Source organism: Sciurus carolinensis, chromosome 10 (genome assembly GCF_902686445.1).
Source record: "Sciurus carolinensis chromosome 10, mSciCar1.2, whole genome shotgun sequence".
NCBI classification, from domain to species: Eukaryota; Metazoa; Chordata; class Mammalia; order Rodentia; family Sciuridae; genus Sciurus; species Sciurus carolinensis.
The window spans coordinates 2781968-2794303 of record NC_062222.1 but is presented as its reverse complement, the minus strand read 5'-3'; positions in this window follow the sequence as shown (position 1 = coordinate 2794303).

The following is a 12336-nucleotide window of genomic DNA, read 5'->3' as shown; positions in this document are numbered from 1 at the left end:
CCCCCTTGTTTCTCTTGATCAAAATCTCTCCATGAGCTTCTTCTGATTTGTACTTTTACAAATCAGCTAGGTAGATAAAGAGTGTGAATTTATCCCTATTGAGGTGAGATTGAAGCAGTGAATACCACTAAAACAGTGAAGGAAAGCTGGGTGTGGTGGCATAGTCCTGTAATCCCAGCAATTTGGGAGGCTGAGGCAGGAGGATTGCAAGTTCAAGGTCAGTCTCAGCAATTTATCGAGGTCCTAAGAAACTTAGTGAAGACCCTGACTCAAAATAAAAAATAAACAGGGGAGTGGCTTTCGGCCAGCAGCTTTGGCTGTTGCTGGCTGCGTGCCGGGCTCAGGGACAGGCTGCCATGTTCTGAGGTGGCCAGGCATCCACCTGTCTCGGGGATTACTTCTTAGGAGTCTCAGGAGGCCATACCAAGGTGTCAGTACAACCCCAGCCACTGGATCCGGGCAGAGCTGCCTGCTGCTTAACTCTTCCTGGGAAGGTGGCCAGCTCCTGCTGTGTCGGAGCCAGGGAGCAGCCGTCAAGGCTTCTGAGAGGGTTGCTGTCAGCGCAGACCTGAGGGTGCTGTGCGGGGCGGGGCACTGTGGACACACCATTGAGCCACAGCAGTAGACTGGTGCCAGAAATCTGCTACGTGGAGGATGGGATTGGCAGTCCCTGGCTTGCTGGGGATGGAACCACGTGGGCACGTAAGTGACAACAGTGGCAGCTGGGCCCCTGAGCCTCACCAGTGCTTATTTTTAGAGGGAGAAAAGGAATGTAGTGCAGCCCCCTCATCTGGCAGGTGGGCAGCTGAGGCCGCGGCTCTCTGGTACAGCATCCCTGGCTAGGGATCCAAGGCACAGGCCCGGCCCTCAATAAGCCATCAGAAACTCCATCCAGGCCATTTCCTGAGCTTCATCTCACACCAGCCTCCACATCCAGGTGTGCTTTCTGTGACCCTCAGACTGGCACCCAGGTGGAGGCTGGAAGAGACTGAGACCTTCACTGCACTTCCCTCCCAACCTGCATCCTGGCACCGGTCTTCCTGCCCAGAGGAAGAGGCATTTGTGAGAGTGATTCTTCTGCACACACAGGGAGCTGTTTGTTTTCATTTCCACAAAAAGCGCCATGGTGTTTGGAAGTCCCTGCTAAAAGCTTGCAAGTTGTGCCCAATAAAACATCACTAAAGAGCTTCTGTCTGTCTACGTATGGAAAGAAATACAGGAGAAAGTGAGGCTAGTGGCTCAGTAAATACTTTGAAATGAATGCATTTTAAATGAATGGACATGCCTGGTTATGCACAGACACACGGGCACACAGGTGACTCCATGGCACCAAGTCATCCCTGGGAATGACTCAATCTAATTCATGCACACTTTTAGAAAACAAAAAATGGCTTGCAAACTGCTTTCTTGAGACATCACCTTATGACTATGAGCAATGCTTTCATGAAATTCAAACTTTAAAGCCATATTATCCCCATCTGAAGTCATTCCCCAGCAACCCTTCTAGAACAAAAGCAACCCATCTCCCTAGCCAAGCTGGGTGGCTTATTGCATTGCAGATTTTAATGCTTCACAGGGAGCCGAGGCCAGGCAACTGCCTCCTCCTCTCTCACATCCTGCCCCATGGTGGCCCACACCTCTGCTGACTGCAGCCCTCTGAGCTGAGCAGCCTGGAGGGCCACTCTCCTCCCTGCTTCTAATAACCACCCTGACAACTGCGGTGAGTAATTTCCTTACCACTTCTGTTGCTAAAAGAGGCTAATAATGCTGCTTGATCAGGCACAGCTACTGAAAAGGAAACTGCACAAATCATGTTTTAAAATTATGATCAAAAGGAATGCTTTTCTGCCGGATACATCTTAATTTCTCAGGGCATTTTCCTGGTCCTGCTCAAGTGACCGCTTCTCAGCTGATGAGTGGTGCGTCTGCTGCAGGAAAAAACAGTTCGTCTCTCCAGGGCATGCTTGCAGCTGCAGGGACGCCACTCCCACCCAGGTTCTGGAACCCGTGTTAGCTACGTTCCTGATACTTAGGTTAATGGACTGTTAACTAGGTCCCACTAAATCTTATTCAGTTGCAGAACTCAGATTGAGCTGGTGACTGGTTTCTTACTCTCTCTAACTGTATTTCTCATGTGAGTCAATCATTCATTCAATCATCCACGGGCAAACATTTATTAAGGACTTTTCTGTACCTGGCACTGTACCAGACTATGGAAAGACAGCTGTGACCAGTCATGGGGGGTCCTAGCACCCCACTTCTGCCTTGAATCAAGAGAGAAAAAGGACCAAGGAATCTAATCCTGCATTATCAAGATGAACTCTAGAGCAAAGCCTAATACAGGAGCATCAACAGCATGTGACATGGCTGACCTTGTTCCAAAGTAATTTCCCTAACAAATATTCTCAGCTGGATTCAAGAGGAGCCAATTCTCCTGAATTTCACACAATACTAGTGATATGCTGATGTGTGTTGAAGAACCTTCCCCAAATTCCTGTGTCTAGATTATCACAGAAGCTATAGTCCAGTATAATGGAAAGCATCCCATGTGGTTCTAATTGCTACTGAGATCTCAAGGACCAGGACCATTGGAAGAGCAGAGATCATGCTTCTACCTCTTGCTGGTCATTTCAGCAACGTGCCCTCCGTCCAGGTGGTCAGCATATAACAGAAGCGTGGAAGGAAAACTCAGAACAATGGGAAAACGTCTCCAGGGTCTGTTGATCATGTCAGTGTCACACAGAAAGACCAGCGTGCCTTGGTCTTTGTGAGCATGTGTGTAATTGGGTTTGGCCTGTCTTCATAGAGCTGATATCATCTGGAGAGACACAGATACACACAGGCTCAGTAAGTGCCTTCTGATGACATAATGCTTCTATTTGTTGTTTAAATAGTGAGTCATTTTACCTTCAGACTGGTGCATTTTTATGGTGGATGCTGAATAGCAAATCCTCAATTTAGAGTTAAAAAATTCCTTGAAAGCAGCCCTATCATCTTAGCTCCTGATTTCCAGACTGCTCTGTACTCCTGCAGTGACTAAGCTGCAGGAAGCATCTTGTTTTGTTGTTACGTAAGGGAAAACGTGGGTGGTGGGAATGGGCCTGGGCGATCCGCCTGCTGAGCCGGGCTGCTGGAAACTGGAGGAAGCACCTCAGCCCTCCCGAGCAGGGATGTGCGCTTGCTCAGAATTCCACCTTTGGGGCAGTCCACCGTCAAGGTGAAGTAAATTCTCAAGTAGCAAGTTGACTCAGCATGTTCCTAAGCCACAGGCCCCTGAGGTGACGTCTGCCACACACGTGGCATTTGCCCATTTGCTCTCCTCAGGTGACAGAGATGCCATGTATTTTCCCGGCCTCAAACATGCACCGAATGGAAGTCCAGCCGGTTCCCTGTGGTCTCGTTCTGAATCAGGTGTCTAACAGTCGAGATGTCCTGACCTGTCCTTCCCTAGCGTTCAGCCTGCACCGGCTCTCTCGGGGACTGTCATCGCCGTCCTCCCTTTCTGGACGGTGCTTCCTGTGCCTGACGTGCTGCGAACCTGCTTAGAGATCGAGGGGAGGGCGAACCTCCCACTCAGAACCCCGTGGCACCCCCCGACTCAGGAGTGAGCTGAGCACTGGAGGGGCCGCCCAGGCTCTCAGGTGCTGCTCAGGCCTCCCTGAAGGCAGGCGGGGACTGAGACCAGCGCGGCCCACCCACCACCTGAGGAGCCGTTAATGGACCTAAACACATTCTCTCATTTAAAGCAAAACTTTCTTGTCAGCGTTTCATGAAAAGACCGATGATCTTTATTATGAATGAAGAAGTTACAAGGGCAGAGTGGATACAAAATATATAGAATTGCGAGCCTTTGGCTTCCTGGTCCCCAAAGTTCCACATCATTTCTGGTGGTGCAGTGATGACCGCTGCCTGCTCCAATCCCTGTGTCAACTCTTGCCGTTCCCTGTGCTGGCAGGGCCCCTCCTGGGCCGCCCTTGGTCCTGCTGTCACAGTGCCACTTAGAAGCAGGACCTGGAAACGTTTGTTGAACTCAGCCTCCGTTTCCTTGCCTCTCAGATGGGCACCCCAGCACCTCCCAAACGCAAGGGCAGGTGGCCCTGGGGCTGGGTGGACTCTGAGTTTTCTGCTGGTGGGAGGAGGCGGCCCGGCAGCCCGGCTGCAGAGAGTGCCCCATGTGAGGTTCAGGAGGTGGTGACAGGTGCTTGAGGACAGGACTGGCAGGATCCCCTGTGGGCAGCCTGCGGGCCCTGCCGACCCGTGGGCCGGCCACATCCCACACACCGTGGCGAGGCTCGGGGCCCTGGCGGAGGCGTGGAGTGGGCAGGGGCAGGACCCTCACCGCCCTGGGCCTCTTTTTCCCAGACTAGATCTCGCACAGCATTCCGTGTGTAAAACAGGCCGACGTGGACTTAGGCTGAAGAGGCAGGGCCGAGGCAGGAACCTGCCCCTCCTCCGCCCTCTCCTGCCAGGCGGCCCTGCAAGGAGTCCCTTCAGGACAGGATGGGACAGCGGGAGACGCCCAGCCCCACAGCCACAGGGCAGCTCACCTGCGGGAGCTGTCACCCCTTCCTCCTCATCTTCCCACCTGCCTCGCCCCCGCCCAGTCACCCCACCACCTCCCGACTGAGTGACTGAGCGCTCTTAGAGGACGCGCCACGCAGGATTCTGAGCTTTCACTCCATGCTGCTGCTGTTGCTCTCAAGGACTTTTCCTCCCTCTCTCCCTCCCTTTTTTCCTTCCTCCCTCCCTCCCTCCTTTCCTCCCTCCCTCCCTCCCTTCCTTTTTTGGTTCTAGGGATTGAGCGCAGGAGGGCTCTACCACTGAGCCGCATCCCTAGTCCCTTTTACTTTTTATTTTGAGACAGGGCCTTGCTAAGATGGCTGGCCTTAAACTTGCAATCCTCCTGCCTCAGCCTCCTGAGCAGTTGTGATTACAGGCATGCACCACAGTGTATGGAGAGGATTTTTTTTTTTTTTTTTTTGTACCAGGGCTTGAACCCAGGGGCACTTTACCATTGAATTACATCCCCAAATCTTTTCTTTGTTTTTTTCTTTTTGAGACACGTTCTTGCTAAGTTGCTTAGGTCCTCATTAAGTTGTTGAGGCTGGCTTTGAACTTGTGATCCTCCTGCCTCAGCCTCCCAAGTCACTGGGATTACAGTGTGTGCCACTGCACCATCTTGGCAAGGACTTTTGATTCTAATGTTGTTTTCTTGAAACCCTCCTTGAGCTCTGGCCCAGGAAACCTCCACCTGATAATAAATTTAATTAACTATTTTTGTGTACCAACTATGAGCTTATGGAAAATGTAAGTCTTCTGCACAGGCTTGTCTTCCTGGGTTAGCCAGGAAACAGCAGGTAAGTGAAAAGAGAAATACTCTATTCTGCATCCCACACAAAATGATGCAAAGAACTTTCCTCCCTGGTGGAACCTTCTGGAATGCCTTAGGTCTGGCACAGATGCTAGCTGTGAGGCAGTTCCCACAAGGGCCAACAGTGACAACCCAGAGAGCTTCAGACAAAAGCTTCAGGCAACTAGCAAAAGGCCTGAAAATGCTTTCTAAAAGAAACCTCCTCCTCAAGGGTTCAGAAAGTGAGCGTGATTTCCCAAGTCATCTTGTCCCCATGCTAAGCAGACATTGCCTTCTTAGAAAGTTCCCTGACTTCCGTTTCTACAAATCATTTCTGTAAATGATATTGTTTGTTTTCTGTAAAAGGATCAGGTCATTAAGAGACACTCCCTGTTTCTTAGATCACAGTGTTCGGTTCATTTACCTTAAGCAAACATGTGAAGTAGCAGCCAGAAAGCACCGCCTAGACAGGGTCGCAGTCAGGACGAATTCTGGTTTCGAAGTATGAGGATGTGAGAAGAAAAAAATGAACGAGGATGGAAGAAAACAAAGCAATGCAGATGAGAGAGAAGAAATCTGGAAAAGAGGAAGAGGAACAGACCAGAGAGATACGGGAAGGAGACTGGACGCCCTGCGTCCTCCTGGGGTGCTGCTGCAGTTGTGGACGACCAGGGACCTGGAACGGCCCGCTCTTGACATCTTCAGCTGCACTGCGGTGGGCGCTCTCTATTAGCATGCCTCCTTCGCCTCCTCACGCCCCCTCATCCTCCGTGCTGGTAACCCTTAAGTCCTGGGTGAGAGCTGGAACCAAGGTGAGCGTCCTGCTGTCCTCCTCACATGAAAGGCTTCTAGAAGCCAGGAGAAGGAGCTGCCAGGATCCAATCTCCAAGACTAAGTCACATTTCTGGCTTTCACGTTGTCAAGGTAACTGAGTTCCTAATGGACTTTGTCTATACTATTCAAGACCCAGATGATTGCTAGAGTTTGCTCAATTCTTTCTCTCTTTTATGATTATAAAAGAGAAAATTACTATCAAGTCTCACACTGGGCCAGGTACTCAGCAGAGTAAATGCAAGAGAGATCTGCCAGCTTGGACAGACGCTGGCTAGTTCACCAACACAGACAGGACACATTTAAACTTTGGATACCACCAAAACCAACTTTGCAAAAATCAACTGCTCACCCCAAGTGTCGGGGAACATCTTCATGGGGGTTCAGTGCCTTCAAAGGGTCTGGTGACCTGCACAGGTGGTCCTACCTCATCAGGCGGCACGGGGGCAGATCCAGTGCTGGGAGAGCGGCCAGGCTCTGGAGGCAGCAGCTCCATCACGTCAGTGGTCTCCTAACTTCTTTGGGCTTTGGTTTCCTCGTCTGTAAAGAAAGATAATCATGGCTCCCACTCTCCATGTTGTTGCTGTTTGACTGACCCCGGTCTTTCCTCACAAGCGCTGTCCTGTCTTGCTGTTTCTCAGCTTCGAAGCTGACTTCAGGACAAGTCCTGGAGGCTGTTTCCTTCTCCTCTGCTTTGCTATCAGTTTCTGCGGTTGTTGGAGCTGTGTGATCTCAGACCTGGAGAATCCATGCTTCAAGAATTCAAGTAAAATGAAACTTTAAACCCCCAAACTGCATGACTCATGCCATTTCAGGATTCCAAGTGTCTTGTCCCTCAGAGCATGGCATAAGATTGGCTCTGCATGTGTGTAATATTTACATATTATACCCAGTCTTTGTTCTGAAGCAATGGCGTTCAGGGGTCCGTGAATCCAGTGGTGCACGTGACATTGTCTATAAACCAAGTGGAGCATCTTCAACCACATATGTATTATTATATTTCAAAAATGTACGTAGGGCTGGTGGTGAATCTCAGTGGTAAAGCGCAGGCTTAGTGTGCACCAGGCACTAGGTTCAAGCCCTAGCACAAAAACAAAACTAAATAAAACAAAAGAAGTGTGTGGCTAGTTTTGTGATGAATTAAGTGCTAATCACTTAAAAGCTCTCCTGAAGTCATCATGACTCCTTGGCACTGGGATTCCTCATGCAAAGCAACAGCAGCTAATCCCTACTATTTATCATTTTGGAAGTTAGATGGCTTTTATATCAAGTGGGAGCCCACATCAGAAACAGAAGGTTTTCATTTATAATGGCATAAAAACGTAAAATCTCCATATGACAAAAGATACCATAGAAAGAATAGTTACAACAAGTTTCACAAATCTTTAATCGAAAAAGAGCCCTCACGAGCAAGTAAGAAACAACCCAGTATGTGAGCAAAGAACAGGAAGAAGGCTCTTCACGGAAACAGAAATCCATAATGACACTACGCCAGACCTAACTGTTAGTCAAAGAAAGACCTGCCAATGAGACGGCACTGCTTCTTACCTGGATTTTTGGGCCAACACTTAAAATATTGGTAATATATGTAATATAAATAAATCTCTAGTGATGGTTATTGCAGCTTTGTTTGTGGCACATAAAACGCAAACAATGTGCACGTTCATCAGGGTTATGAATGGACAAGTCATGGCCACCCAAGCCAGGACATTAATCCAGGGGTTGACACGTGTTGGCCCAGCGTGGGACCCCACTGTGGATGGTCGCGCCGGCACAGCCCGAGCACGAAGATTAAGACTCGATGTAACGAAAACGCGTTTCTTCATGCCCCATGTCTGTGCCCCTTATTTCTAGATGTCCCTATCTCCACGTAGGATTCTATTTCTGTCAGCCTCTGCCCATCTATTCCCTCGTTGTTCTGTGCACCTGGGGAAACAGTCTAGAATGGCATACACTCCCAGAAGCCTCCTAGGACGTGAAAATTAAGGAAGAACTGGATAATTTTATATTTTGCTTTTTGTGTGTTGGGCTATGTATTTGAATTCTGTTTCCTGACACACGAACATTGCTGTTTGTAAATAAACAACTGAGGAACAGCAGTTTCCCAGAGAATCATCATTCCTAGAAACAGAACCCCAGTCCTGAAGGTGAGCTGCCTTCTGCCATGGATTCCCCGGGGAAGACCCTGCTGCGGCCCTTGGCAGGCCAGGAAGGCTCCGCTCGTGACTGGGGCTCAGTGGACTCCTTACAGGACACTGCCCACGCCTACTGCTGGCTGCTGCACTTCCATGCATGCACTTGGGGCGTCAGGGCCAAGCCTGTCACCACTGCAGCTACCTCGCCCCCCAGAGCAGGACCTGGGGACAGGTCTGGCTTCGGGGAGAACAGCCCTGGTCAGAGACGGGAGGAGGGAGAGGCTGGTGGGCCCCATCCTGCTGGTGCAGTAGATGGCAGGGACCCAGGTCAAGCAGCGAGGACCTTCCCACTCTTTGCCTCCTGGGGTCTGGTGTGAAGCACTTTGCTCTCCAGCTCTCTGGCTGGTGCCACAGGAGCCTGGCTTGTTAGGCCAGCGAGCCTGGGACAGGGGCGTCAGCGGGCTTGGCCCCAGGGCAGCTTCTTGTGGAAGCCACCCTTTCCTGGAGGCAAGGCCTTCCCTTCCTCCCTCCCAGCCCAGATGCCCTTGGGCTGGACGCGCTCCTCCAGCTCCCGCTCACTGCTGCCCTGCCGGGCGTTTATAACCTAGGCTGTTAGAGGAAATGCTTGAGGGCTGGAGATGTGGCTCAGGGCCCTGGGTCCTAAGCCCAGGACGGGGAACAACTCTCGCAGCATGCCCCTGAGTCCTGGAGGAGAAGGCTGAAGTTCCTTAGCCCTCCCAGCAGTGGCCTTGCTGTCCTGGAGAGAGCACCTCTGGTGAAACGCAGGGCGCTCACGGGCGAAGGGTGGGAGTGACGGAGGAGCAGTGGGCAGGGCAGGGTGGTTTCCTGCGGGCCCTCGGCCTCTCCCAGGCACCATGGGCCCGAGCTGTACTGACCAGGCCGGCAGCGTCCAGGCCTCCGGAGGCTAGAAAATAAAAATGGCAGTTGCACAACATTTCCTCTGAGAAGCTGATGGAACTGAAGGCTTTTCTCTCTGCAAATAGGAATACAAAATCTTGCACATGATTTTAGGAGGCTCAAGGACCTCTGAACACATTTGTAGACCCCTGGGGTCCTCAGCCTTTGTGCTGAGGGCAAAGGGCCAAGAGAAGAGTGCACAGCAAGGCTTTGGCATCGGCGGGCTGGGGGGCTGCACGCAGGACTGAGGGGTTGGTTTCTCATTTCCTCTTCCTTCACCATCCCTCTTTCCTCCTTCCTTAAGAATGAACCCTGTATGCTGGTCTCGCTTCTTACCTGGACCTACACAGTGGCAGATTGGGCTTAACTTGATACTCGCAGGTAGAACAGAGTCAGTTCTGCGCTATTCTGACTTGTGTTTGTAAAAATCAATGCACTGTATAAAGTCCCACAGTGAAACCACAGGCTTATGGGGAGCGTGAGGTCAGGGCACGGCTATCAGACACTTTATCAGTGATGCTGAAAAAGAAGAAAGGAACCCAACAAAGCAGACAGCTGTTTAGACACGCCAAACAGCTAAGAACTAACCAGTGCTGCCATGAACAGGCACTCCACCTAGAGAAGACCCGAGGTGCAGTGCTGCAGCGCGAGAGCCACCCGGAGGTGTTAAGGAGGTTCTCTGGGATGGAAAACAGTGACACCAGGTGGGATGGCGTGGCTCCTGTCACTCAGAGTCCCGTGGGGCCGGTGGTCGTCTGAGGAGCGTGTGTAGCTTGTACTCGACTCGGCTCAGCCACAGAAGTGCTGGGCATCCACCAGCTGTTTCTTGCAGACAAACTGCACATCAGGGCCTGCAACGCCTCATCATGCTCGTTGTTCCTCTGTGCAGTGACCTCTAGGACAGCGCTCACTTAGAAACAGGGGCTGCAGCTGACTGATGCCCAAAGACCCTGGTGAAACTGGGCTGGAAAGACAGCAACAGGGTCAGTGTTTCTAGGCAGAGAACAGCCTTTCTAGCCCAAGTGACTTAGTGACATCTGGGCCTCCACCTCAGCACAGCGGCAAACTCAAACGAAAGGCCAAGTGGGCTATAGGGACCTTGAGACATGCTGCGTCCCAACTGAGGCACTCAGGGCTTCCTGGATGGTCCCCATGCACCCTGACCCCTGGCCGCACCCTCAGAGCCCCCACAGGATGCTGGCCCTGCTGGTTCCCTCCTGCCACCCCTCCCTCCCTCGCTTTCCTTCAGTGGCAAAGGCCCGGCCCCACACGCGCCCCTGTTGCGGCTGTGACAGCACCACACCCTCGGCAGCTTAAAACAACCCAGATCTGTCATCTCACGGTTCCGAGGGCCAGAAGTCCAGAGTGAGCTTTGGGGGCTGAGTCAGGGTGCCGCAGGGCTGACCTGCAGGAGGCCCTGGGACTGCCCCTGGCTCACCAGCTCCCAGAGGCCACATAGCGGGCTCCTGTCATCCCACTCCTTGACCTTGACCTTCCTGCCTGCCTGCCTTCTGTGAGTGCAGCGAGCACCTTGGTTCATGGGACAGTCCAGGCTGACCTCCCCTCGTGCAGTCTGGGTTTAACCACACCATGTCATCCCTTCTGTTTGGTAAAGTGACACGTTCACTGTACCTGGGATCAGGACAGGGACATCTTGGTGGGAGGCATATTCCGTCTCCCACACCAGGGGTGTCCTGCAGAGGTTCTGACCCTCAGGTCTGGGTTCAAAGTGCTGGACTGGCCCTGGGGTCCCTGACACATTAGTTGATGGACTGAGAGAGGGCAGGGAGATCCCAGGGAGGGACAGGGTGTGTAGCATCGTGGAGGCACTGGTGGCTAGCCCTGGAGGAGACGGACCTCTGCTTGGGCAGACAAGGAAGGCGTGCACGGACATGCAGGCGAGGCCAACGTGCGTGTGGTGATCGCGAGTCCACATCCACTAGTGAGTTCCCACAGGATCCCTGCACAGGTGAAGATCACAGGAGAACTTCCTGGTCATGCTGGGAGAAGTCTCATCTACCGTAACGCCAAAGCCGTGTGCTCTGGAGTAGCCATTCTATAGTGAGAAGTCCACAGCCCACCTTCACAGCACAAAAGCGCGAACTCCCCCTTAACTAGGTTACCTAACATTCCAGTAGGAGAATGAATAAATCTATACCCAAGGGTCAGTTTCAAGACCTGCCTGACTGTGGAGCAAGCTTCCCTCAGGCCAGAATATTGGTTCGACTTTCTCAAAGAGGCAGAGCCTCAGGGACAAGAGAGGCAGAGGAGCGAGGACGCAAACCTTTTTTGGAGATGCAGCCTTGGGCCGGCCTCTACCTGGTGCAGAGGCAGTTAGAGTGGTGTGCTCACACCCACAGGGGACAACGTCTAACAGAAGTGGCAGACACTGCCCTCCCAGAAAGCACCGTGCCTCAGCACTTCTGAAGTTGCTGTTTGGAATTATCTGAATTCAATGAGTAGTAGCATCTTCCATCCATTTAACTGGTGCATCATCATGCGGAAGAGATGGACATTAGAGGAATTTGTGGGTGTTTATTTTAATGACAGCTTCTTTTAATAGTATAATGGTATCTTGATTGGGGGATTAAGTTTTCTACAGAATATGAGAATCTCTCATGATATTTATAAATCAGATTGCCAAATAAAATGTCAGAAGCCAACGTTAGTGTTATTTAAAGATGCTTTGGTGAAGAGTTGGGAGCCAATTCTATTTTAGACCCTTCACACCTGATAAAAACTTAAAGTAGTCTTACAGGTTGGGAAAATACCCCCTTCATTTAAAATTTCCTGAGAGGTAGTCTTCCCTCTTCCCTTTATGATCACCTTGGCATAGGGTGGTTTCAGCCAAGAGACGTAGTCATTACCATAAGAAAAAGTCCTGCCAGTAGTTGCTCTCTGCCACTTCACTCATGTCAAAGTCCCCTTATGACTGTCAGAGAGGACAGGTAAGATGTCAGGGGTTCAGAGAAGAAGAGATCAAAGTGTTGTGTCTACTTCTTTGAGGCATTAGAGTACCTGCCATTCAGCACTCTCTCTTGTTTCGTGCTGAACATTGGAATTCACCCATTTCTCTCTTTTTCCTGTGTAAGCTGCAGACGG